The following is a 22,844-nucleotide window of genomic DNA, read 5'->3' as shown; positions in this document are numbered from 1 at the left end:
CTGGGATTACAGGCGTGAGCCACCGTGCCTGGCTGTGTATACATACTTTTTTTTGTGACAGAGTTTTACTCTTGTCCCCCAGGCTGGAGTGCAATGGCGTGATCTCGGCTCACTGTAACCTCTGCCTCATAGGTTCAAGCAATTCCCTTACCTCAGCCTCCCAAGAATCTGGGATTACAGGCACCTGCCACCATGCCTGGCTAATTTTTATATTTTTAGTAGAGATGGGGTTTCACCATGTTGGCCAGGCTTGTCTCAAACTCCTGACCTCAGGTGATCTGCCCGCCTTGGCCTCCCAAAGTTCTGGGATTATAGGCGTGAGCCACCGTGCCCAGCCCAGCATAATTAAAAAAAATTTTTTTTAAATCTGACTCTCATATCACAGCATTAATTTTCTTAGCCTCTCATTCCCATTTAAGAACTTTTGTGATTACCCTAGGCTCACACTTATAATTCAGATAAGATCAGGTGCATTCAGGGTGGTATGGCTGTAGACACCAATCTCATAATTCAAATTAATCTCTTTGTTTTAGAGTCAACTGATTATCATCCTTGATTTTATCTACAGCCTCTATTCTTTGTCATATACCATAATATATTCCTAGAACCCGGGGGTTAAGACATGGGCACTTTTGTGGGGCATCATTTCATTTATCACAACTCCTATTAATTGTATTTTATTAAAATAATCCTGGCTCTGTCCAACTTTTGTTTCCATCCCAGAGAACCCTTATGTAAACTTTTTTATCTTAGAAGAAAATTGTGGCAGGGTGCGGTGGCTCACGCCTGTAATCCCAACACTTTGGGAGGCCGAGGTGAGGATCATTTGAGGTCAGGAGATCAAGACCAGCCTGGCCAACGTGGTGAATCCCCGTCTCTATTAAAAATACAAAAATTAGCCAGGCATATATGGCCTTTATTATGCTTAGGTAAATTCCATCTATACCTAATTTAGAGTTTTTATCATGAAGTGGCATTGAATTTTTGTGAAATACTCTTTCTGAATCTTTTGAGATGATTGTTATCCTTCATTCTGTTAATGTGGCATATCACATTTATTAATTTATGTATGTTGACCCATCCTTGCATCTTAGGGATTAATCCCATTTGGTCATGATGTATGATCCTTTTAATGTGCTGTTGGATTTTGTTTGTTAGTATTTCGTGCAGGCTTTTTGCATTTATGTTCATCAGGGATATTGGCTGTAGTGTTCTTGTAGTGTCTGACTTTGGCATTAGGGTAATGCTGGCCTTGTAAAATGAATTTGGCAAACACAGGCAACCAAAGCAAAAATGGACAAATGGGATCACATCAAGTTAAAAAACTTCTGCACAGCAAAGGAAACAATCCACAAAGTGAAGAGACAACCCAAAGAATGGGAGAAAATGTTCGCAAACTACCCATCTGACAAGGGACTAATAACCAGAATATATAGAGCTCAAACAACCCTAGAGGAAAAAATCTAATAATCTGATCAAAAAGTGGGCAAAAGATCTCAATAGACATTTCTCAAAAGAAGACCTACAAATGACAAGCAGGCATAGGAAAAGGTGCTCAATATCACTGATCATCAGAGAAATGCAAATCAAAACTACAATGAGATACCATCTCACCCCAGTTAAAATGGCTTCTATCCTGCCAGGCACGGTGGCTCATGCCTGTAATCCCAGCAATTTGGGAGGTGGAGGTGAGTGGATTACCTGAGGTTGGGAGTTTGAGATCAGCCTGACCAACATGGAGAAACCCCGTCTCTACCGAAAATACAAAATTAGCCGCGTGTGGTGGTGCATGCCTGTAATCCCAGCTACTGGGGAGGCTGAGGCAGGAGAATCGTTGGAACCCGGGAGGCGGAGGTTGTGGTGAGCTGAGATCGCATCATTGTACTCCAGCCTGGGCAACAAGATGGAAACTCAGTCTCAAAAAAAAAGGGGGGGGCCGGGCGCGGTGGCTCACGCCTGTAATCCCAGCACTTTGGGAGGCCTAGGCAGGCAGATCACCTGAGATCAGGAGTTTGAGACCAGCCTGGCCAACATGGTAAAACCCCGTCTCTACTTAAAAAAACAAAAATTAGCGAGGCGCGGTGGCGGGTCTGTAATCCCAGCTACTCGGGAAGCTAAGGCAGGAGAATTGCTTGAACCTGGGAGGTGGAGATTGCAGGGAGCCGAGATCAAGCCACTGCACTCCAGCCTGGGAGACAGAGTGAGACTGTCTCAAAAGTAAATAAATAAATAAATATAAATAAAATTGTAAAATATGCATTCACAAGTTAGCGTTACTGGAAAACTGCATGTTATGTAACAGTATGTACAGAAGTGAAAAAGTACAACCAAAATGATATATCACCAAAATTAAAAACACAAAAATTTAAGATAAAAACAAAATGACACGTACAAGTAAACCGTTTTTTTAAATTTATGTAAATATAAACATGGACATTTAGAAATATACACATTGAAAGGACAGAGATGAGAAATTATTCCTTGGGTGTTGGGTGTCTGTTTGCCATTTATTTCTACAATGTAGTTCCCTCTTTTCTGAAAAACTTGCAACCAACGTGGATGACTTTTCCAAAGAGAAGAGGGACCCAGCATGGTGGCTCATGCCTGTAATCCCAGCACTTGGGAGGTCGAGGCAGGTGGATCATCTGAGGTCAGGAGTTCGAGACCAACCTGGCCAACATGGCAAAACCCCTATCTCTATTAAAAATACAAAATTAGGTGAGTGTGGTAGCAGGCACTTGTAATCCCAGCTACTTAGGAGGCTGAGGCAGGAGAATTGCTTGAATCCCGGAGGCGGAGGTTGCAATGGGCCAAGATCGCGCCACTGCACTCCAGCCTGGGTGAGAGAGTGAGACTCCGTCTCAAAAAACAAACAAACAAAAAAACACAGAAGAGAAAACACTCTCTGAAATGAAAGTAAAGGGAATAGAAAACAATGGGAAGCTAGTAGTAGGGGAAAGGGCTATTTTCCAATGGCGAGTGACAAAACCACAAGGCAAAACTGTCCCTCCCCCTCCAACTGGAGTCCATACAGGGACGCATGCACACGGGCACACGTGTGTCCCTCTGTGAGCGTTGTATGGTGCACACTGATAGACTGATGGGAACCCTCTGACCATTCCTGTGAGGACTTGAGCCAAAAAGCTACTTCTCTCTTGGCACACCTGGCCTAGCCCAGTGTGCTTTTGAAACTCTAGGAACCATTGGAGTCCACTGGAGGGCTTCTGAAAACACCAACTGCTGGGCCCCAGGCCCACAGCTTCTGATTCAATGGGTCATGGGTGGGGCCCGGGAGTATGCATTTTTAATAGATTCCCAGCGAGGCAGCTGCTGCCTGCCAGGGAACCCCACTTTGGGAACCACTGGACTAGTGTCTGGGTCAGCGAATAGAGGAGGCCACCCGGAGGCCAGAAGGTGCCTGAGGCCCTGGGCTTCATGGCTGGTGGCTGGAGATGCCGTCCTCCAGGCCTGGAGCTTCCTCAACCTGACAACTTGCCAATAAGGGAAATGGGCGCGATCTAACGTGCCGCGAACTAGTGCAGACTCACAGCCTAGGTCGAGTAGGAATGGAATTCTAGAAATGATATATGCCAAGAGTTTGCAGTGTAGACCTCAGAATCATCTCAGATTCAAAGAGGAAACCAAACGACAGCAGCAGCAGCAGCAGCCGCCGCCGCCGCCGCAGCAGCAGCGAACAGGTTGGCTACAGAGCCAGTGGTCACACCCGGCTGTCTGCAGCCTTTCTGGCTCCGCAGCATTTTTTTCAGAGCCTAAGGGCGGGAGGAGATGCTGTATATTTAGGGGTGGAGTGAGGAATAGCGGAGCTTTCCGGCATTTCTGGAGTAACACTGCCCCCAAGAGCAATCTGTAATAAAGCCTCAAGCTATGTGGACAAACAACATGAAAGGCGAGGTAATGAAAAAAAGATCCAGAAAGATCCAGCAGCCAACTTGACGATCCTCGCTGATTGAAGATTAAAGCACTATGAGCGCAGCTAGGTTCAAATAGCGGTTCTGCCACTTACTCACTTTGTGACCCTAGGCAAATTAGTCAACTTCCCTGTGCCTCAGTTTCCCCTACTTGTACTTCATGGGGGATTAATGAACTAATATATGGAAAGTATTCAAAGCATTTCTGCTGACTACAGAAACTCTTTACAATTCTCCCAGAAATAATCCAGGTCATCATGCATTTGCCCACATTCCATCTTTGTCAGGAATTGTAGGCCAAAATGTTCTTTTTTTATTTTAATTTAATTTTAATTTTTTTTTGAGATGGAGTCTCCCTCTGTCTCCCAGGCTGGAGTGCAGTGGCGTGATCCGGGCTCACTGCAACCTCCACCTCCCAGGTTCAAGGAATTTTCCTGCCTTAGCCTCCCGAGTAGCTGGGATTACAGACGCCCGCCAACATGCCTGGCTAGTTTTTATGTTTTTTTAGTAGAGACGGGGTTTTGCCGTGTTGCCCAGGCTGGTCTCCAACTTCTGACTTCAGGTGATCCGCCTGCCTCGCCCTCCCAAAGTACTGGGATTATAGATGTGAGCCACTGCAACCGGCCCAAAATGTACTCTTTTTTTTTTTTTTTTGAGACAGTCTCGCTCTGTCGCCCAGGCTGGAGTGCAGTGGTGCGATCTCGGCTCACTGCAAGCTCCGCCTCCCGGGTTCACGCCATTCTCCTGCCTCAGCCTCCCCGGTAGCTGGGACTATAGGCGCCCACCACCACGCCCGGCTAATTTTTTGTATTTTTAGTAGAGATGGGGGTTTCACCGTGTTAGCCAGGATGGTCTCGATCTCCTGACCTCGTGATCCGCCCGCCTCCGCCTCCCAGAGTGCTGAGATTACAGGCGTGAGCCACCGCGCCCGGCCAATGTACTCGTTTTTTAAAGACAATGCTTAGTTATAGTTCTCCACAATTAAACCCAGCACAGTGGCCAGGAGTGGTGGCTCATGTAATCCCAGCACTTTGGGAAGCCAAAAGGATCACTTGAGACCAGGAGTTCGGGACCAGCCTGAGCAATATAGGGAGACACCCCCCCCCCCACACACCCGTCTCTATTTTCAAAAACAAAATAGGCCAGGTGCAGTGGTTCAATGCCTCTAATCCCAACATTTTGGGAAGCTGAGGAGGGAGGATTGCTTGAGTCCAGGAGTTTGAGTCCAGCCTGGGCAACATGTTCAGGTCCCATCGCTACCAAAATTTTTTTAAAATTAGCCAGGTGTGGTGGTGCATGCCTGTAGTCCCAGCTACTTGGGAGACTGAGGTGGGAGGATCACTTGAGCCCAGGAAGTCAAGGCTCCAGTGAGCTGAGATCATGCCACTGCACTCCAGCGTGGGTGACAGAGCAAAGACCCTGTCTCAAAACAAACAAATAAATAAAATACAGTAAAATAAAATTATAATAAAATAATATAAAATATAAAGACATTAGTTGGGTGTGGTGGTTCGTGCCTGTAGTCTCAGCTACTCAAGAAGCTAAGGTGGAAGGATCGCTTGAGCCCAGGAGTTTGAAGCTGCACAATGAGCTATGAGCACACCAGTGCACTCCAGTCTGGGCAACAAAGTGAGACGCTGTCTCTAAAAAAAATTTTTTTAATTAAATTAAAATAAAAGAAATTTTTAAGGTCAGGTCTGGCTTTTTTTAAAAAAAAGTCATGAGTCATACTCTCAATATAGGCATAGAACACTGTTTACAGCTTTTGACTCCATAAAATTATTTTTCTGTTATGGAAAATTTCAAGCGTATAAAAAAGTAGAGAGAACAATACAATAAATCTCCATGTAGTCATCACCTAGTTCAACATTTATCAATTCACAGCCAATGTTGTTTCTTTTATGTCCTCTACCCACATCCCCACTGGATTATTTTGAAGCAAAACCCAGATATTACATCATTTTACCCATGAATCTCTCAAGATGTTGCTGTAAATGATAAGAACTTTTCCTTTTTTTTTTCTTTTTTTTTTGAGACAGAGTCTTGCTCTGTTGCCAGGCTGGAGTGCAGTGGTGCAATCTCGGCTCACTGCAACCTCCGTCTCCCAGGTTCAAGCAATTCTCCTGCTTCAGCCTCCCGAGTAGCTGGGACTACAGGTGCACACCACCACGCCCAGCTAATTTTTGTATTTTTAGTAGAGTCGGGGTTACACCATGTTGGCCAGGATGGTCTCCATCTCTTGACCTTGTGATCCGCCCGCCTCAGCCTCCCAAAGTGCTGGGATTACGGGCGTGAGCCACCGCGCCCGGCCCAAATGATAAGAGCTTTTAACAAGTTAGCAGTAAATCATGATCATATCTCAAAAATAATAATTCTTTAATCAATTATCTAGTCAGTTACTTTGTCTCTCTCTTTATTTATCAGTTTTCAGAATGAGTTGGTTCACTAGCATCCTCCAAAGGTGGCCAGGGAGATTTTGTGGCATCATTCTGCCCTGAGGGCTAGGTGATGTATTTCAATCTATTGCAGTTATTGTTCTTTTTGATGCTCAAATTGCCCCATCTTTGGCCAATGGGAGCCTTTGAAACTTGCTTGATATGACCCCAGTAATCTATAACTTCCTTTTGATATGATGCAATTTTTAAATAATACATAATTTTATATAATAATGATTATACAATGATACTGTGTTTGCATGGTTCTCAATAATAGTACAGTATATTCAAAAGATAAATAATAATATGGGCCAGGTGCAGTGGCTCACGCCTGTAATCCCAGCACTTTGGGAGGCCAAGGCGGGTGGATCACGAGGTTAGGAGATCAAGACCATCCTGGCTAACACGGTGAAACCCCGTCTCTACTAAAAATACAAAAAATTAGCCGGGCGTGGTGGCAGGCACCTGTAGTCCCAGCTACTCAGGAAGCTGCGGCAGGAGAATTGCTTGAACCCAGGAGGCAGAGGTTGCAGTGAGCCGAGATCGCACCACTGCATTCCAGCCTGGGTGACAGAGCAAGACTCTGTCTCAAAACAAAACAAAACAAAACAAAAATTAAGGACATAATAGGCCAGGCACGAGGCCAGGAGCAGTGGCTCACTCCTGTAATCCCAGCACTTTGGGAGGCCAAGGTGGGTGGATTACCTGAGGTCAGGAGTTCAAGACCAGCCTGGCCAACATGGTAAAACCCCATCTCTACTAAAAAAAATACAAAAATTAGCCGGGCCTGGTGGTGTGTGCCTGTAATCCCAGCTACTTGGGAGGCTGAGGCAGGAGAATCACTTGAACCTAGGAGGCGGAGGTTGCAGTGAGCTGAGATTGCGCCACTGCACTCCAGCCTGGGCAACAGAGCGAGACTCCATCTCCAAAAAAAAAAAAAAAAAAAAAATTGGCTAGGCACGGTGCCTCACACCTGTAATCCCAGCACTTTGGGAGGCCAAGCGGGGTGATCACTTGAGCCCAGGAGTTCGAGACCAGCCTGGGCAACTGGTGAAACCCCATCTCTATTAAAAATACAAAAATTAGCCAGGCATGGTTGCACGCACCTGTAATCCCAGCTACTCGGGAGGCTGAGGCAGGAGAATTGCTTGAACCCGAGAGGCAGAGGTGGCAATGAGCCAAGATGGGCACCACTGCACGCCAGCCTGGGTGACAGAGCAAGATTCTGTCCGCACTGCGCCCCGCCCCCCCCCAAAAAAAATTAAGGACATACTAAAGCCAAAATAAAGCACAGAAAACTATTCTAGTAAAACATTCTTTGCTCTCTAGGCAGATTAAATATAAAGTAAAGAATAACAGGCTGGGCGCGGTGGCTCACGCCTGTAATCCCAGAACTTTGGGAGGCCGAGGCATGCAGATCACGAGGTCAGGAGATGGAGACCAGCCTGGCCAACATGGTGAAACTCCATCTCTACTAAAAATACAAAAATTAGCCGGGCATGGTGGCGCGTGCCTGTAGTCCCAGCTACTCGGGAGGCTGATGCAGGAGAATCACTTGAACCCAGGGGGCAGAGGTTGCAGTGAGCCGGGATTGCGCCACTGCACTCCAGCCTGGACGACAGAGAAGCGAGACTCCGTCTCACACAAAAAAAAGAATCACCATGTATGTTGTAAGCCAAGGAAACAAACCTAAGACATGAATACATTGCATAGCTTCCTCCATAACTCAGGGGTTATCAACCAAGGCAAATAACATTCACTTTCCAAGTTTCATATCATGGAACAAACTGACACTTTACTTGAAGACAGATGTCAAGGGCCCAAAGGTCAGAACTGATTTCATAGTAATACCAAGATATGTTTTTGTTTTGTTTTGTTTTATGAGACAGGGTCTTGCTCTGTCTTCCAGGCTTGAGTGTAGTAGCAACCATCATAGCTCACTATGGCCTCAAACTCCTGGGCTCAAGCAATCCTCCCATCTCAGCCTCCCACATAGTTGGGACTACAGGTATGCACCATCACACCCAACATTTTTTACTTTTAAATAAAAATTAAAAGTAGAGACAAGGTCTCTCTATGTTGCCCAGGAAATAAAAAAAAAGTTTGATTTTCTAATTTTCCTATAATTTTAGAAATATTTGATTTGTATATGTGCTTATTTATTTCTATCAGCCAATCAGAACAGAGTTCCTTTAATTTAAGTGACTTCATAAAATAATTTATGGATACCCTCCAGAAACAGGAAAATATTGCTCACTCACCTGAGGAGTCTGACTACAGCCTCAAGTGATCCTCCCACCTCAGCCTCCCAAAGTACTGGGATTACAGGCATGAGCCACTGTACCCGGCCCTAAGATATTCTTTATGTTAAACATGTTAATGCATTTGTTATTACTATGACTCAATAAATATTTACAATTTTCTGTTTTAATTTCTAACCCAGTAAGTATCAATAGCCATAACCCACGTAAATCAAAGCTCTTTGGGGTCTTTAATAAGCCCTAAGAGATTAAATAGAACTAACTTTGACTTCACCAAGGTGTGGATAATTGTGAAATGTCATTTTAGTCAACTAGCCAAGCTCAGGGCTACACTTAAACCAGCTCCCTAGAATGGCCCACATCCCTTATATGACATCTTGATGTGGCAAAAATGGATATGTTGATTGATAGACCCCAAAACAGGGCCTCTCTGTAGCACATACAAACAAGCAGCAGGCCAGGCACAGTGGCCCATGCCTGTAATCCCAGCACTTCGGGAGGCCGAAGCAGGTGAATTGCTTGAGCTTGGGAGTTCCAGACCAGCCTGGGCAACATGGCGAAACCCCATCTCTACAAAAAATACAAAAATATGGCTGGGTGCAGTGGCTCAGGCCTGTAATCCCAGCACTTCAGGTGGCCGAGGCGAGAAGACTGCTTGAGTTCAGGAGTTCGAGACTTGCCTGGGCAACATGGTGAAACCCTCTCTCTAAAAAAAAATACACAAATTAGGCCGGGCGCAGTGGCTCACGCCTGTAATCCCAGCACTTTGGGAGGCCGAGGTGGGCAGGTCACGAGGTCAGGAGATTGAGACCATCCTGGCTAACACGGTGAAACCCCATCTCTACTAAAAATACAACAACAACAACAACAACAAAAAATTAGCTGGGCATGGTGGCAGGCACCTGTAGTCCCAAATACTCGGGAGGCTGAGGCAGGAGAATGGTGTGAACCCGGGAGACAGAGCTTGCAGTGAGCTGAGATCACGCCACTGCACTCTAGCCTGGGAGACAGAGTGAGACTCCATCTCAAACAACAACAATAACAACAACAACAAAAAACACAAATTAGCTGGGTGTGGTGGTGTGTGCCTGTTGTCCCAGCTACTCGCGAGGCTGAGGTGGGAGAATCACCTAAGCTTGAAAGTTCGAGGCTGCAGTGAGCCAAGATCAGGCCACTGCACTCCAGCCTGGGCAACCAGAGTGAGACCCTGTCTCAAAAAACAAAAAGCGAAAACTAGCCGGGCTTGGTGGCATGCGCCAGTAGTCCCAACTACTTGGGAGGCTCAGGTGGGAGGATCGCTTGAGCCTGGGAGGTCAAGGCCACAATGAGCTGTGTTCACACCACTGCATTCCAGCCAGGGCGATGAAGTAAGACCCTGTCTCAATTAAAATAAATTGAATTAAATTTTAAAATAATAATAAGAAGCAAAATTATACAAATTTAAAATTGTGCTTAGTAATCAGTGTTTCCGTTTTCTTCCTTACTTAGAAATGCTCTGGGCATCCAGTGAACATCCATTAATTAAGTCAATTGAGTATCAGTCAGAATTTTCAATTACCTAAAGATCTTGGAAGTTATCTTCAAGATGACGTACTACAAAACATAATTACGTTGAAATAAACTTATTAGATTAATGATTTATTTTAGTCAAATGCAAGGATACATTTTTTGTAATCTTCAACATTATGGAGGAGAAGTGGTAGCTTATTTGATCAGTAAACCTTCATCAATTTAGGAAAATACAAACTTAAGTAGATAAATGCACACTTGTATTATACTTAACACTAACAAATCAGAGAGAAAGCATCCATAATAATTACAGGATAATTACTTAATAATAGCATAATTTTGTTTTTGTTTTTGCTTTTTTTGAGACAGGATCTGGCTCTGTCACCCTGGCTGGAGTGCAATGGCATGATCTCAGCTCACTGCAACCTCTGCCTCCCAGGCTCAAACCATCCTCCCACCTCAGCCTCCCGAGTAGCTGGGACTACAGGCGCACACCTCCACTAATGGCGAATTTTTGTATTTTTGGTAGAGACAGGGTTTTGCCATGTTGGCCAGGTTGGTCTTAAACTCCCAGGCTCAAGGGATTCTCCCACGTTGGCCTCCCAAAGTGCTGGGACTACAGGCGTAAGCCACTGCACCCGTCCTATACTGTTTTTATTAAACTCAAATAATTAAACTAGTGTCATTTGCCAAAGATTTATCTTAATTATGAGAACTTGGATTCTTAAAGTCTCTGAATTAGTTTCTGAAGGAGGAATCTTTTTCAAGACTAGTGCATTTACGGTACTAAAAGTTCAGTTTCTTCCTGGACTACAGAGGACAGCCATTTAAAAAGTCTGATTTCCTCATTTTCCTAAATTTTAGGAATATTTGATTTGTATAAGTGCTTATTTATCTCTATCAGCCAATCAGAACTGAGTTCCTTTAATTCAAGTGACATTACAAAATAATGTATAGACACCCTCCAGAGATGGGAAAACATTACTCACTCACCCCAGGAGTCTGACTGCAGCCACAGAGGGAGATTAATGCTTCATTTTCACACCGTTAGCCACAGGGCAAGAGATTCAAGAGACACAGGATAACATGCCTGACTCCTGCTGTTCTCTGCCAACATCCGTTCATTCATTCCCAGAAGTCACCAAATGGTCAGATCAGAAAGCCAAATTCCCAGTCATCACTGCCACCACTAGGGAATAACTCAGCTATAAACAAACCAAAACCAAAAATATAACAGGGGACAGACAGGGTGGCCTGGCCTCGGCTATTTGCCTTAATTTGACTCACCTAAGGGGCAGGGTGACATGCAGTAAAAAGGTCTTTTTCTATTGATTGCCACTGGAATTGCCCTTCTGAAGTTTTGCACTGATATCTCCGTGCTCCTGCTCAAGGACCCACAGTGGCTCCCTCCTTCCTGTTACCATGTGGATGCCACTGATTAGATCCTCAGCTTCCATGTCAGGCTGTCATCTGTCTGAATATGCAACGAGGCCACGGTGCTCACTGTGCGTCATGATCATTGCAAGCAAGGCCAGGGGTGACATCTGCCCTCAGTCTGGGTCACTGGGTAGATTTGAGGGGTTCTTGGCAATGTCAGCTCCCTGAGGGCAGAGGTTTTGTGTGCCTTGTTGACTGTTATAACTTGGCACAGTGCCTGGCACATGTAGGTACTCAGTCAATATAGGTCAGAAGAATGAATGGATATACTCCCCAACCCTCAACTGAGTCTTGAGGAAACTGAGGCACAGAGTGGTAAAGTGACTGGCTCAGGACCATGTGGGCGAGTCATGGGAGTAACAGGATTTTCCCTGGGTCCCCAGTTACTTACCCAGTGGCCACCCATTTCTTTCCACAGCTCCTCCCCATACCTTTCCTGACAGTGGGAGACAAAGATGTGAACCACTGGCTGGGTGCGGTGGCTCACACCTGGAATCCCAGCACTTTGGGAGGCCGAGGCGGGCGGATCACTTGAGATCGGGAGTTTGAGACCAGCCTGGTCAACATGCTGAAACCCCGTCTCTACTAAAAACAGTAGAGACGTGTGGTGGTGCACGCCTGTAATCTCAGCTACTTGGGTGGCTGAGGCGTGAGAATCGCTTGAACCCGGGAGGCAGAGGTTGCAATGAGCAGAGATCATGCCACTATACTCCAGCCTGAGCGACAGAGCAAGACTCTGTCTCAAAAAAAAAAATGTGCACCACTGAGACCCCTTTTCAAGGAAAGGCTCGCTGCGCAGCTGCAGGGAGTGCGGTGGGCAGGCAGCCTCCAGATGTCAGCTCCATCAGGGTCTGCAGAAAGTCACTTCCCCAAGCTCATGCCCTTTACCCCAAAACACTCTGCCACGCCATCCCTGCTCCAGAGCTCCCCGCTGGGCTGGCCAAGGCTTTGTGTGGCTTGCATCATACTCAGCTCTCCCCCTGCCCGCTCCTGCTTCCTCCTCCTTCCCTTTACATCAACTGATAAACCTCCTGTGCCCCAAACTCCAGCTCAAATTCTGCTTCTAAAGAGCCTGCCCTGTGACACTGCCCAGTGAAACTAAGGGGTCCCAACACTGCATCCACCAGGAGTTACCCCAGGGGAAAGCACATGAGTGGAATGGTCACTTTATCGGCTGAAGAGTAGTGGAAAGAGTCAAGAAAGCTCACCTGAGAAAACCAGAGGGCTGCAGCTCAAAGTCAAGGGTACAGGAAGTGACCCTGAGAAGGTCTCCAGCACTGTGTTCTATAAGGCTCAGCCCAACACAACCAAGCCGGTGAGTAGAGCAAGAATACCCAGGACTGGCTTTTATTCAGAACATGTTTCCACCTGGTTCTGAGGGAATCAAGATATCAAAAAGCTGGGCACAGTGGCTCACACCTATAGTCCCAGCTACTTGAGAGGCAGGGGTGGGAAGATCTCTTGAGCCCAGGAGGCCAAGTCCAGCCTGGGCAACACAGTGAGACCCTCCCCCATCTCTAAAATAAAGAAGAAAGCAAAAAGCCCAAGGGAATAGCAGATGGTTTGCATGTTTCTGGAGCTGGGAAATCAGTCTATGGGGAGTTCCTGAAACATGTAATATGCGGCATAGCTCAAGAAACAGGTTGTTTTAACTTAGAAAAACTCAACAATGAAGAGTTGATAGTGGCCAGGTGTGGTGGCTCACACCTGTAATCCCAGCACTTTGGGAGGCCAGGGTGGGTGGATCACTTGAGGCCAGGAGTTCGAGACCAGCCTAGCCAATGTGGAAAACCTGTCTCTACTAAAAATACAAAAATTAGCTGGGCGTGATGGCATGCATCTGTGGTCCCAGCTACTCGGGAGGCTGAGGCACGAGAATAACTTGAGCCCGGGAAGCAGAGGTTGCAGTGAGCCCAGATGGCGCCACTACACTCCAGCCTGGGTGACAGAGCAAGATTTTGTCTCAAGGAAAAAAAAGAAGAGGAAGAAGAAGAAGAAGAAGAAAGTGATGGTACTTGGCACTTGAATAATCTCTCGGATGCAAGAGTAAGTTATGTTGATGTGTTGAGAGCTGACCAGACCAACCCTGTTATGAAATGCTAGAGCATCACCATGGACAGATGGAGGACAAAGCCTCAGAGCCACCAGCCGGAACCTCAGTTAGCTGTGGTAGGAGGGGCTTAATGGCTTCTTCTGTATAATTGAGTACTAATTTCTAACCATGATTGCATTGTGGTCTTGAGCTTATGGCCACTATAAGTTGTTGTTTTGTTTTGTTTTGGAATTTATTATTATTATTATTTAGAGACAAGGTCTCACTCTGTTGCCCAGGCTAGAGTGCAGTGGCACGATCATGGCACATCTTTTCTATACAGATGAGGTTGTGAGGTAGAATTTGCCATCAGTGACTTCCCCTTTGAATAAGCACCTGAAAATGAACTTAGTGTAGTCATGTCAAGGTCTCATAGGGGCGCTCAACATTGTACTGTAGCCACTTATATTCACTGCAAGGGAGAACACCCAAGGTCACCAAAGTATCCTTTCTTGGGTCCAGGGAGAGAAAATGGGTAAACCATGTGTCCACTTCCTCGCTTTTCCTCCATTGTCCACTAAACCTAATTGATAGGCCCATTTCAATTTTTAGTGTCTGCTGTGAAGATTCCTCAATTTGATCCGACCATATGCATAAGTTTGGCTAGGATCCAACTGGCTGTCTTCCATTCCTCTAGCTAAAGATTCGATCTCTTGTATGGAATACAGGAATTCAAGACTTGTATTTTCAATGTTGATCATGCCCTTCATCAATAAAAAGGGTCCTCTTTGACTGTCTAATGCTTTTTTTCCCTAATTTTATCTTGAATTTCTATTGCAACTGCTGTTTTCTCTGTCTCTTTACTTTTCTCATGCATTTTTATGCATCATTAAAAAAACTTTCTGAATCATATTGATTCAGATATCATTTGGTTGTTTCTTGGGAGTATTCATTCAGTCTGAGTGCCCTTGTCATTTTTTTTTTTTTTTCTGAGACAAAGTCTCACTCTTACCCAGGCTGGAGTGCAGTGGCACGATCTCGGCTCACCATAGCCTCTGCATCCCAGGTTCAAGCGATTCTCCTGTCTCAGCCTCCTGAGTAGCTGGGATTACAGGCACACACCACCATGCCTGGCTAATTTTTGTATTTTTTTGGTAGAGACAAGGTTTCACTGTGTTGGCCAGGCTGGTCTCAAACTCCTGGCCTCAAGTGATCTACCCACCTCAGCCTCCCAAAGTGCTGGGATTACAGGTGTGAGCCGCTGCGCCAACCTATCCCTGTTTTAAATTCCACTTGTGGTTACCTTTAGGTTAAAAAAATATATACAGTTGAGGCCAGGTGCGGTGGCTCACGCCTGTAATCCTAGCACTTTGGGAGGCCGAGGCGGGCGGATCACAAGGTCAAGAGATCGAGACCATCCTGGCCAACATGGTGAAACCCTGTCTCTACTAAAAATACAAAAATTAGCTGGGCGTGGTGGCGGGCGCATGTAATCCCAGCTATTCGAGAGGCTGAGGCAGGAGAATTGCTTGAATCCGGGAGGCAGAGGTTGCAGTGAGCCAAGATCACACCACTGCACTCCAGCCTGGCGATAGAGCGAGACTCCATCTCAAAAAAAAAAAAAAAAAAAAAAAAAACAATTGAATGTACATTTCTCTAATTATCAGCAGCAGAAATGAAAGAATATCTATTCTCTCCTTTGTGAATAGGATGTGAACTCTTCTGAGATCACACAAAGAGGGGTTTCGATGCTCTGAGAGTCACACAGGCTGGGTGTAGGCATACTTGGGATAACAGACTGGGATGTGAACCCCATGAGTCACACAGACTGCAGTTTGGAAATGCTGGGGTCAGACAGACTAGGTATAGATACTCATATCGACTGTGATATGAACACTTCTGGGGTCACACAGACAGGAATTTGGACACTTATGGGTCACACAGATTGGAGTGTGAACTTACGGGTTCAGGGACCAGGATGCCAACAATCCTCAGGCCACAGAGACTAGAATGTGGACACTCCTGGCCACATACATACTGGGACATGACTACTTCTGGTGTCACACAGAGCAGGGTGCAGAAACTCCTGGGGTCACACAGTGTCAGGTATAGATCACAGGAGTGTCCATACGCCAGTCTGTGACTCCACTAGAACTCACATTTATTTCTGTGAACACTTATGTCCACACTGCAGTCTCTCACCCCATTATATCCTGACTGCAGTCTGCATTTCCTTAATAGTGACCACTCTGAAGTCCTTATAAGTCCAGTAATTTAATCTCCTATATTTGAGTTCAGATCTGAAGGCCACTAATGCTGAAGTATTTGCCATAAGCCCAGGTTTAAAGTGTAACCGAAGAGGCATGGATATAGAGACACTTAACAATTGTCCAGTCGGGTGCGGTGGCTCACGCCTGTAATCCCAGCACTTTGGGAGGCTGAGGCGGGCAGATCACCTGAGGTCAGGAGTACCAGACTAGCCTGGCCAACATGGTGAAACCCTGTCTCTACTAAAAATACAAAAAAGTAGCTAGGCCTGGTGGCGCTCACCTGTAGTCCCAGCTACTTGGGAGGCTGAGGCAGGAGAATCACTTGAGCCTCAGAGGCGGAGGTTGCAGTGACCTGAGATCACGCCGCTGCACTCCAGCCTGGGCGACAGAGCAAGACTCCGTCACAAACACACAAAAATAAATAAACTCTGTCTCAAAAACAAAACAATGGTCCAAGTTCAAGGTCAGAAAATAGGGCATGGGTGATGGACTAGTTAACACATGCCAGGGTCAGTGCTTTAAAACAGGAAGGTATCAGCTGGGCATGATAGCACACCCCTGTAATCCCAGCGCTTTGGGAGGCTGAGGCAGGCGGATCACTTGAGGTCAGGAGTTCGAGATCAGCCTGGCCAACATGGCGAAACCCTGTCTCTACTGAAAATACAAAAGTTAGTTGGGCATGGTGGCGCATGCCTGTAATACCAGCTACTCGGGAGGCGGAGGCAGGAGAATCACTTGAACCCAGGAAGCAGAGGTTGCAGTGAGCTGAGATCGTGCCACTGCACTCCAGCCTGGGCAACACAGCGAGACTATCTCAAAAAAAAAAAAAAAGCCACATGTGGTGGCATGCACCTGTAATCCCAGCTACTCAGAAGGCTGAGGCAGGAGAATCGTTTGAACCTGGGAGGCAGAGGTTGCAGTGAGCCAAGATCGTGCCACTGCACTCCAGCCTGGGTGACAAGAGCAAGACTCTGTCTCAATAAAAATAAAAAAATCAAACGGGAAGGTATTGATGGTAAACTCACTAACCAAAGTCCTTGTTTAAGGGGGCATTAACAATGGTAGTTTTATCAGAGGCCTGTGTGGAAGGCAACACTACCAGAGAGGAATTTATAGTGGAAGAATGAACAGACACCATCGTTTAAAGTCAGACACGGACATTGATGTTAGGAGAGTTAATACACAGAGTTCAATAATAGACAAGAAAAGCACTGATGATAGAATAAAGACACCCAGATTTGAGGTCAAGTAAGAGGGGCAAGGAGTTTTAATTAGTTCTGCTTTAATTATTCTGTTAAATATATAGACAAAGAGGTGGGATTTGATATTGGGATAGTTAGAAAATGCTTGAACTCAGACTAGAGGAACATTCCAGGCGTAATAGTTAACACAGACCCTGGTTTAGGGTCAGACCAGAGAAAAAGGGATGAGGACAATCGAATGAATATCTAGGTTTGAGGTCAGTTCAGAGTGGACTCGAGTCTAGAATACTTAACAGAGCCTGGAGTTTGAGTTCACACTCTAGGGGCACTGGTGTTGGAAGAGATAACTGTACAAGTTCAATGACAGATCCACAGGACACTGGCGATGGAGCAGTTATCAGAGGATCAGATTCAAGGTCAAACCAGATGGGAGTTGGTGGTGTATTTAACAGAAGACTGGTTTGAGAAGGCTTGGAGTGGAAGGATTTGGGGATAGTTAAATGGCTGTGTTGGCTAACTAGACTAGTAGATCTTTAAATATGAAATAGGAAATCTAAGTCCTGGTTAAGAATCAGACAGACTAGAGAGCAAGGATAGTGGAAGAGCTCTGATTAGGGACCAGGATGATATTGAATGTGGAATGACTAGAAAAGAGAACCCAGTGGCCAGGCGCGGTGGCTCACGCCTGTAATCCCAGCACTTTGGGAGGCCGAGGAGGGCAGAGCACGAGGTCAAGAGATTGAGACCATCCTGGCCAACATGGTGAAACCCCGTCTCTACTAAAAGTACAAAAATTAGCCGGGCGTGGTGGCATGCGCCTGTAGTCCCAGCTACTTGGGAGGCTGAGGCAGGAGAATTGCTTGAACCTGGGAGGCGGAGGCTGCAGTGAGCCGAGATCATGCCACTGCACTCCAGCCCTGGCAACAGAGCGAGACTCCGTCTGAAAAAAAAAAAAGAAAAGAGAACCCAGGTTTTGAGAACAAACCAGAAGAACATTGATGCTTAACAGTATACCAGATTTGAGATCAGACCAATTGACGGTGTGAGTTAAAATGGCCTACATTCAAAGTCAGATCAGAGGAGACTGAAGGTTGAATAGTTAAAAAGAAGACCAGGCATTACCCATGTGGCATTGTTGGATGAAAACTGAACCGAGGTCCAGGTTTGATCCGAGACCAGAAGGACCTTTAAGCTAGAATATCAAATGAAGGTCAGCCGGGCGTGGTGGCTCATGCCTGTAATCCCAGCACTTTAGGAGGCCGAGGCAGGAGGATCACTTGAGGTCAGGAGTTTGAGACCAGCCTGGCCAACATGGTGAAACCCCATCTCTACTAAAAATACAAAAATTAGCCGGGCTTGGCGGCGGGCACCTGTAATCCTGGCTACTCGGGAGGCTGAGGCAGGAGAATCACTTGAACCCAGGAGCAAGAGGTTGCAGTGAGCCAAGATCGTGCCACTGCACTCCAGCCTGGGCAACAGAGTGAGACTCTGTCTTAATAAATAAATAAATAAATAAATAAATAAATAAATAAATAAAGTGCCTGGGTTTGAGGTCATAGGTACTGGTGAAAGAAACATTAAGAGATGCCCAGGGCCAGGCACAGTGGCTCACGCCTGTAATCCCAGCACTTTGGGAGGCCGAGGCAGGCGGATCATGAGGTCAGGAGATCGAGACCATCCTGGTCAACATGGTGAGACCCCCGTCTCTACTAGAAAATACAAAAAAATTAGCCAGGCGTGGTGGTGCATGCCTGTAGTCCCAGCTACTCAGGAGGCTGAGGCAGGAGAATGGCATGAACCCGGGAGGCGGAGCTTGCAGTGAGCCTAGATGGCACCACTGCACTCCAGCCTGGGCGACAGAGCAAGACTCTGTGTCAAAAAAAAAAAAAAAAAAAAGAGAGAGAGAGATGCCCAGGTCTGAGATCAGACCAAAGAGTCAGTGATAGTAGACTAGTTAACAGAGGCCTGGGCTTAAGTTTAGACTCCATGGGCATTAATGGTACAACTGTTTTGTTGTTGGTGGTGGTGGTGTCGTTTGGGGTTTTTTTTGAGACGGAGTTTCGCTCTTGTTGCCCAGGGCTGGGGTGCAATGGCGTGATCTTGGCTCACTGCAACCTACGCCTCCCGGATTCAAGCAATTCTCCTGCCTCAGCCTCCCGAGTAGCTAGGATTACAGGCATGCACCACCATGCCTGGCTAATTTTGTGTTTTTAGTAGAGATGGGGCTTCTCCGTGTTGGTCAGGCTGGTCTCGAACTCCCGACCTCAGGTGATCTGCCCATCTTGGCCTCCCAAAGTGTTGGGATTACAGACGTGAGCCACTGTGCCTGCCCAGCCAGTGGTACAACCGTTAATACAGAAGTGCAGACTGGAATTGACACCATAAGGGCATTGGTGGTGAAATAATTAACAGAGGCCCAGATGTAACGTCAGGACTGAGGGTCCTTGAGGTTGGAATGGAGCAAAAGGGCACCGTCACAAAATACAGTAGTTAATAGAAACCCAAGTTCAGTTCAAGGTCAGATCAGAAGCCAATTGCTAGTGAAATATTATACAGTAGCCCTGGTTTGAGATTTGACCAGTGGTACACCAGTGGGGTAATAGTTAACAAAGGCCCAGCTTCGTTCTGAGACCAGAGAGGCTTTTTTTTTTTTTTTTTTTTTTTTTAGTCTCGCTCTGTCGCCAGGCTGGAGTGCAGTGGCGCGATCTCGGCTCACTGCAACCTCTGCCTGCTGGGTTCAAGTGATTCTCATGCCTCAGCCTCCCGAGTAGCTGGGATTACAGGCACGCGCCACCACACCCAGCTAATTTTTGCATTTTTAGTAGAGATGGGGTTTCACCATGTTGGACAGGATGGTCTTGATATCCTGACCTCATGATCTGCCCACCTTGGCCTCCCAAAGTGCTGGGATTACAGGTGTGAGCCATCGAGCCCAGCCATTTTTTTTTTTTTTTTTACACGGAGTCTCGCTCTGTCGCCCAGGCTGGAGTGCAGTGGCGCGATCTCGGCTCACTGCAACCTCCGCCTCCCGGGTTCAAGTGATTCTCCTACCTTAGCCTCCCGAGTAGCTGGGACTACAGGCACGTGCCACCACGCCCGGCTAATTTTTTTGTATTTTTAGTAGAGACAGGGTTTCACCGTGTTAGCCAGGATGGTCTCGATCTCCTGACCTCGTGATCCGCCTGCCTTGGCCTCCTAAAGTGCTGGGATCACAGGTGTGAGCCACTGCGCCTGGCCCAGAGAGGCTCTTGATGGTAAAGTAGTTGACAAACACACAGGTTGAAAGTCAGACAAAGGGCAGGGAACAGTTAATCGAAGCCTCGATTTGAGGCAAGACCAGAGTGGAATTGATAGTGGAATGATTGACAGAGCTTCAGATCTGATGTGAAACCAGTGATGCTGAACAAGTTAACCGAGGCCCAAATGTGACTGATAACACTATTTTTATTCTTTCTTCATTATTTATTCCCCCTTAGGTGGTGAGTCAAGAAAAGTACCACCAAGATGAGTTTAAAGTAGAATGTCAAATCTGCCACCTCAAAATTTCACAAGGAGAAACCCCCAAAATCATGCACAATATTCACAATCAATCATCTTGAATCCAGACTCAATAGACAATGTGAAGAGTGTAAACAAAAGAAGAAAGTGTTAGCGAAAAAGGAGGTTCCTCAAAATTATCCTGCCATCCACAGACCTTGGTAGAAACTGGGCATCTGTGTGGTGTTGCACACTGTGCAGAAAAACAGTAACAGAGCAGGCCTCGACTGCGATCCTTGGAAAGGCCTGCTTCAAGGTTGGCCCTTGGGTGGTGTCTAAGAACATAGATTCCAGGAGGGTTCCCACCATTCCCTAAGAGATAAGAATGGCTCACTCAGGCCGGGTGTGGTGGCTCACACCTGTAATGCCAGCACTTTGGTAGGCCAAGGTGAGAGGATCACTTGAGCCCAGGAGTTCAAGGCCAGCCTGGGCAACATGGCAAAACCCATCTCTGCAAAAATCAGCTGGGGTCATGGTGGTGCATGTCTGTGGTCCCAGCTACTTCGGAGGATGAGGCAGCAGGACCGCTTGAGCCTGGGAGGTTGAGGCTGCAGCGAACCATGTTTGAGCCACTGCACTCCAGCCTGGGCAACAAAGTGAGACCCTGTCTCAAAAAAAAAAAAAAAAGAAAGAAAGAAAGAAAAAAAAGAATGGCTTACTCTACCTAAGCTGTTTGTATAAAAAAGTGGGCCAGGAGCGGTGGCTCATGCCTGTAATCCCAGCACTTTGGGAGGTCGAGGCAGGCGGATCACAAGGTCAAGAGATGGAGACCAGCCTGGCCAATATGGTGAAACCCCATCTCTACTAAAAATACAAAAATTAGCTGGGTGTGGTGGTGGCAGGCGCCTGTAGTCCCAGCTATTCAGGAAGCTGAGGCAGGAGAATTGCTTGAACCCAGGAGGCGGAGGTTACAGTAAGCCGAGATCACGCCACTGCACTCCAGCCTGGCGACAAAGCGAGACTCCGTCTCAATTAAAAAAAAAAAAAAAAAAAAGGTGGTTTATGCTGAGCCCCTGCTTTCCTGCTTTCCTTTTGGGAGCCTGGGATTTGGGTAGGTGCCAGGCAGGGGGTGCCTATGTGACCATGCCCCAATAAAAACTTGATACCAGCCAGGTGCTCACGCCTGTAATCCCAGCAGTTTGGGAGGCTGAGGTGGGAGGATCACTTGAGGTCAGGAGTTCAAGATCAGCCTGGCCAACATGGTGAAACCCCATCCCTACTAAAAATACAAAAATTAGCCGAGCTTGCTGGTGCGCGCCTGTAGTTCCAGCTATTCGGGAAGCTGAGGCCCGAGGATCGCTTGAACCCAGGAGGTGGAGGCTGCAGTGAGCCAAGATCATGCCACTGCATTCCAGCCTGGGCGTCAGAGCAAGACCCCCCCCCCAAAAAAAAAACCAAAACAACAACAACAAAAAAAAAAACCTCTGGGTGCTGAGTCTCTAATTGAGCTTCCTTGGTCAGCAACATTTCGCATGTATTGTCACAACCCATTACTGTGAACCGAGCACATCTTGTGTGACTCCAATGAGAGAGAAGCCCTGAAAACTTGTGCCTGGGTCTCTCTGGGAGTTGGTCCTGCACACCATTTATTTTTGCTGATTTTGCTCCATATCTTTTTGTTGTAATAAGTCAATCGTAGCCATGAATACAACCACATACTGAGTCTCGGGAGTCCTCCTAGCAAATCACTGGGCTTGGGACTGGTATTGAGGACCATGACACACACACACATACATGACCTTTACCATGGGAACAATCCAGCTCACTGATGTCCCTATCTCACCACCATGTACCCTGAGGTCTATTAGATGGAAGTGCCAGTTAGAAATGCTTGGGGTGCAAGTAACCACACTGTCAAATAACTGGACTGAACAAACGGGAGATTATTTCCCTCCAACAAGACTGTTGGTGCGAGTTCAGCAGCTCAGCAACGCTGGGCCAAGCTGGAGTCTCTACCACGCTGTGCACTGACCCTAAGGTCCCAAGATGTCAGTCGCAGTTCCAGTCAACGCATATGTGGCAACAAATGGAGCTGAGAAGGAAGGGAGGGGCCGGAGCAAGAGCCTCTTTGCTGCTTCAGGTAACTTTGACATTTTCTGGTGACGCAGGCCACTGATAAGTGATTTTGGTTATTTACCCCCATCGATACTCAAAGCTTTTTCTCCTCTCTTGGGGCTCCCATCAAATACTTAACATCACTTTTTGGTCTCTGAGCTGTTCCAGGGCTGGAAT

Source organism: Pan troglodytes, chromosome X (genome assembly GCF_028858775.2).
Source record: "Pan troglodytes isolate AG18354 chromosome X, NHGRI_mPanTro3-v2.0_pri, whole genome shotgun sequence".
NCBI classification, from domain to species: domain Eukaryota; kingdom Metazoa; phylum Chordata; class Mammalia; order Primates; family Hominidae; genus Pan; species Pan troglodytes.
This window is presented reverse-complemented; position numbering follows the sequence as displayed.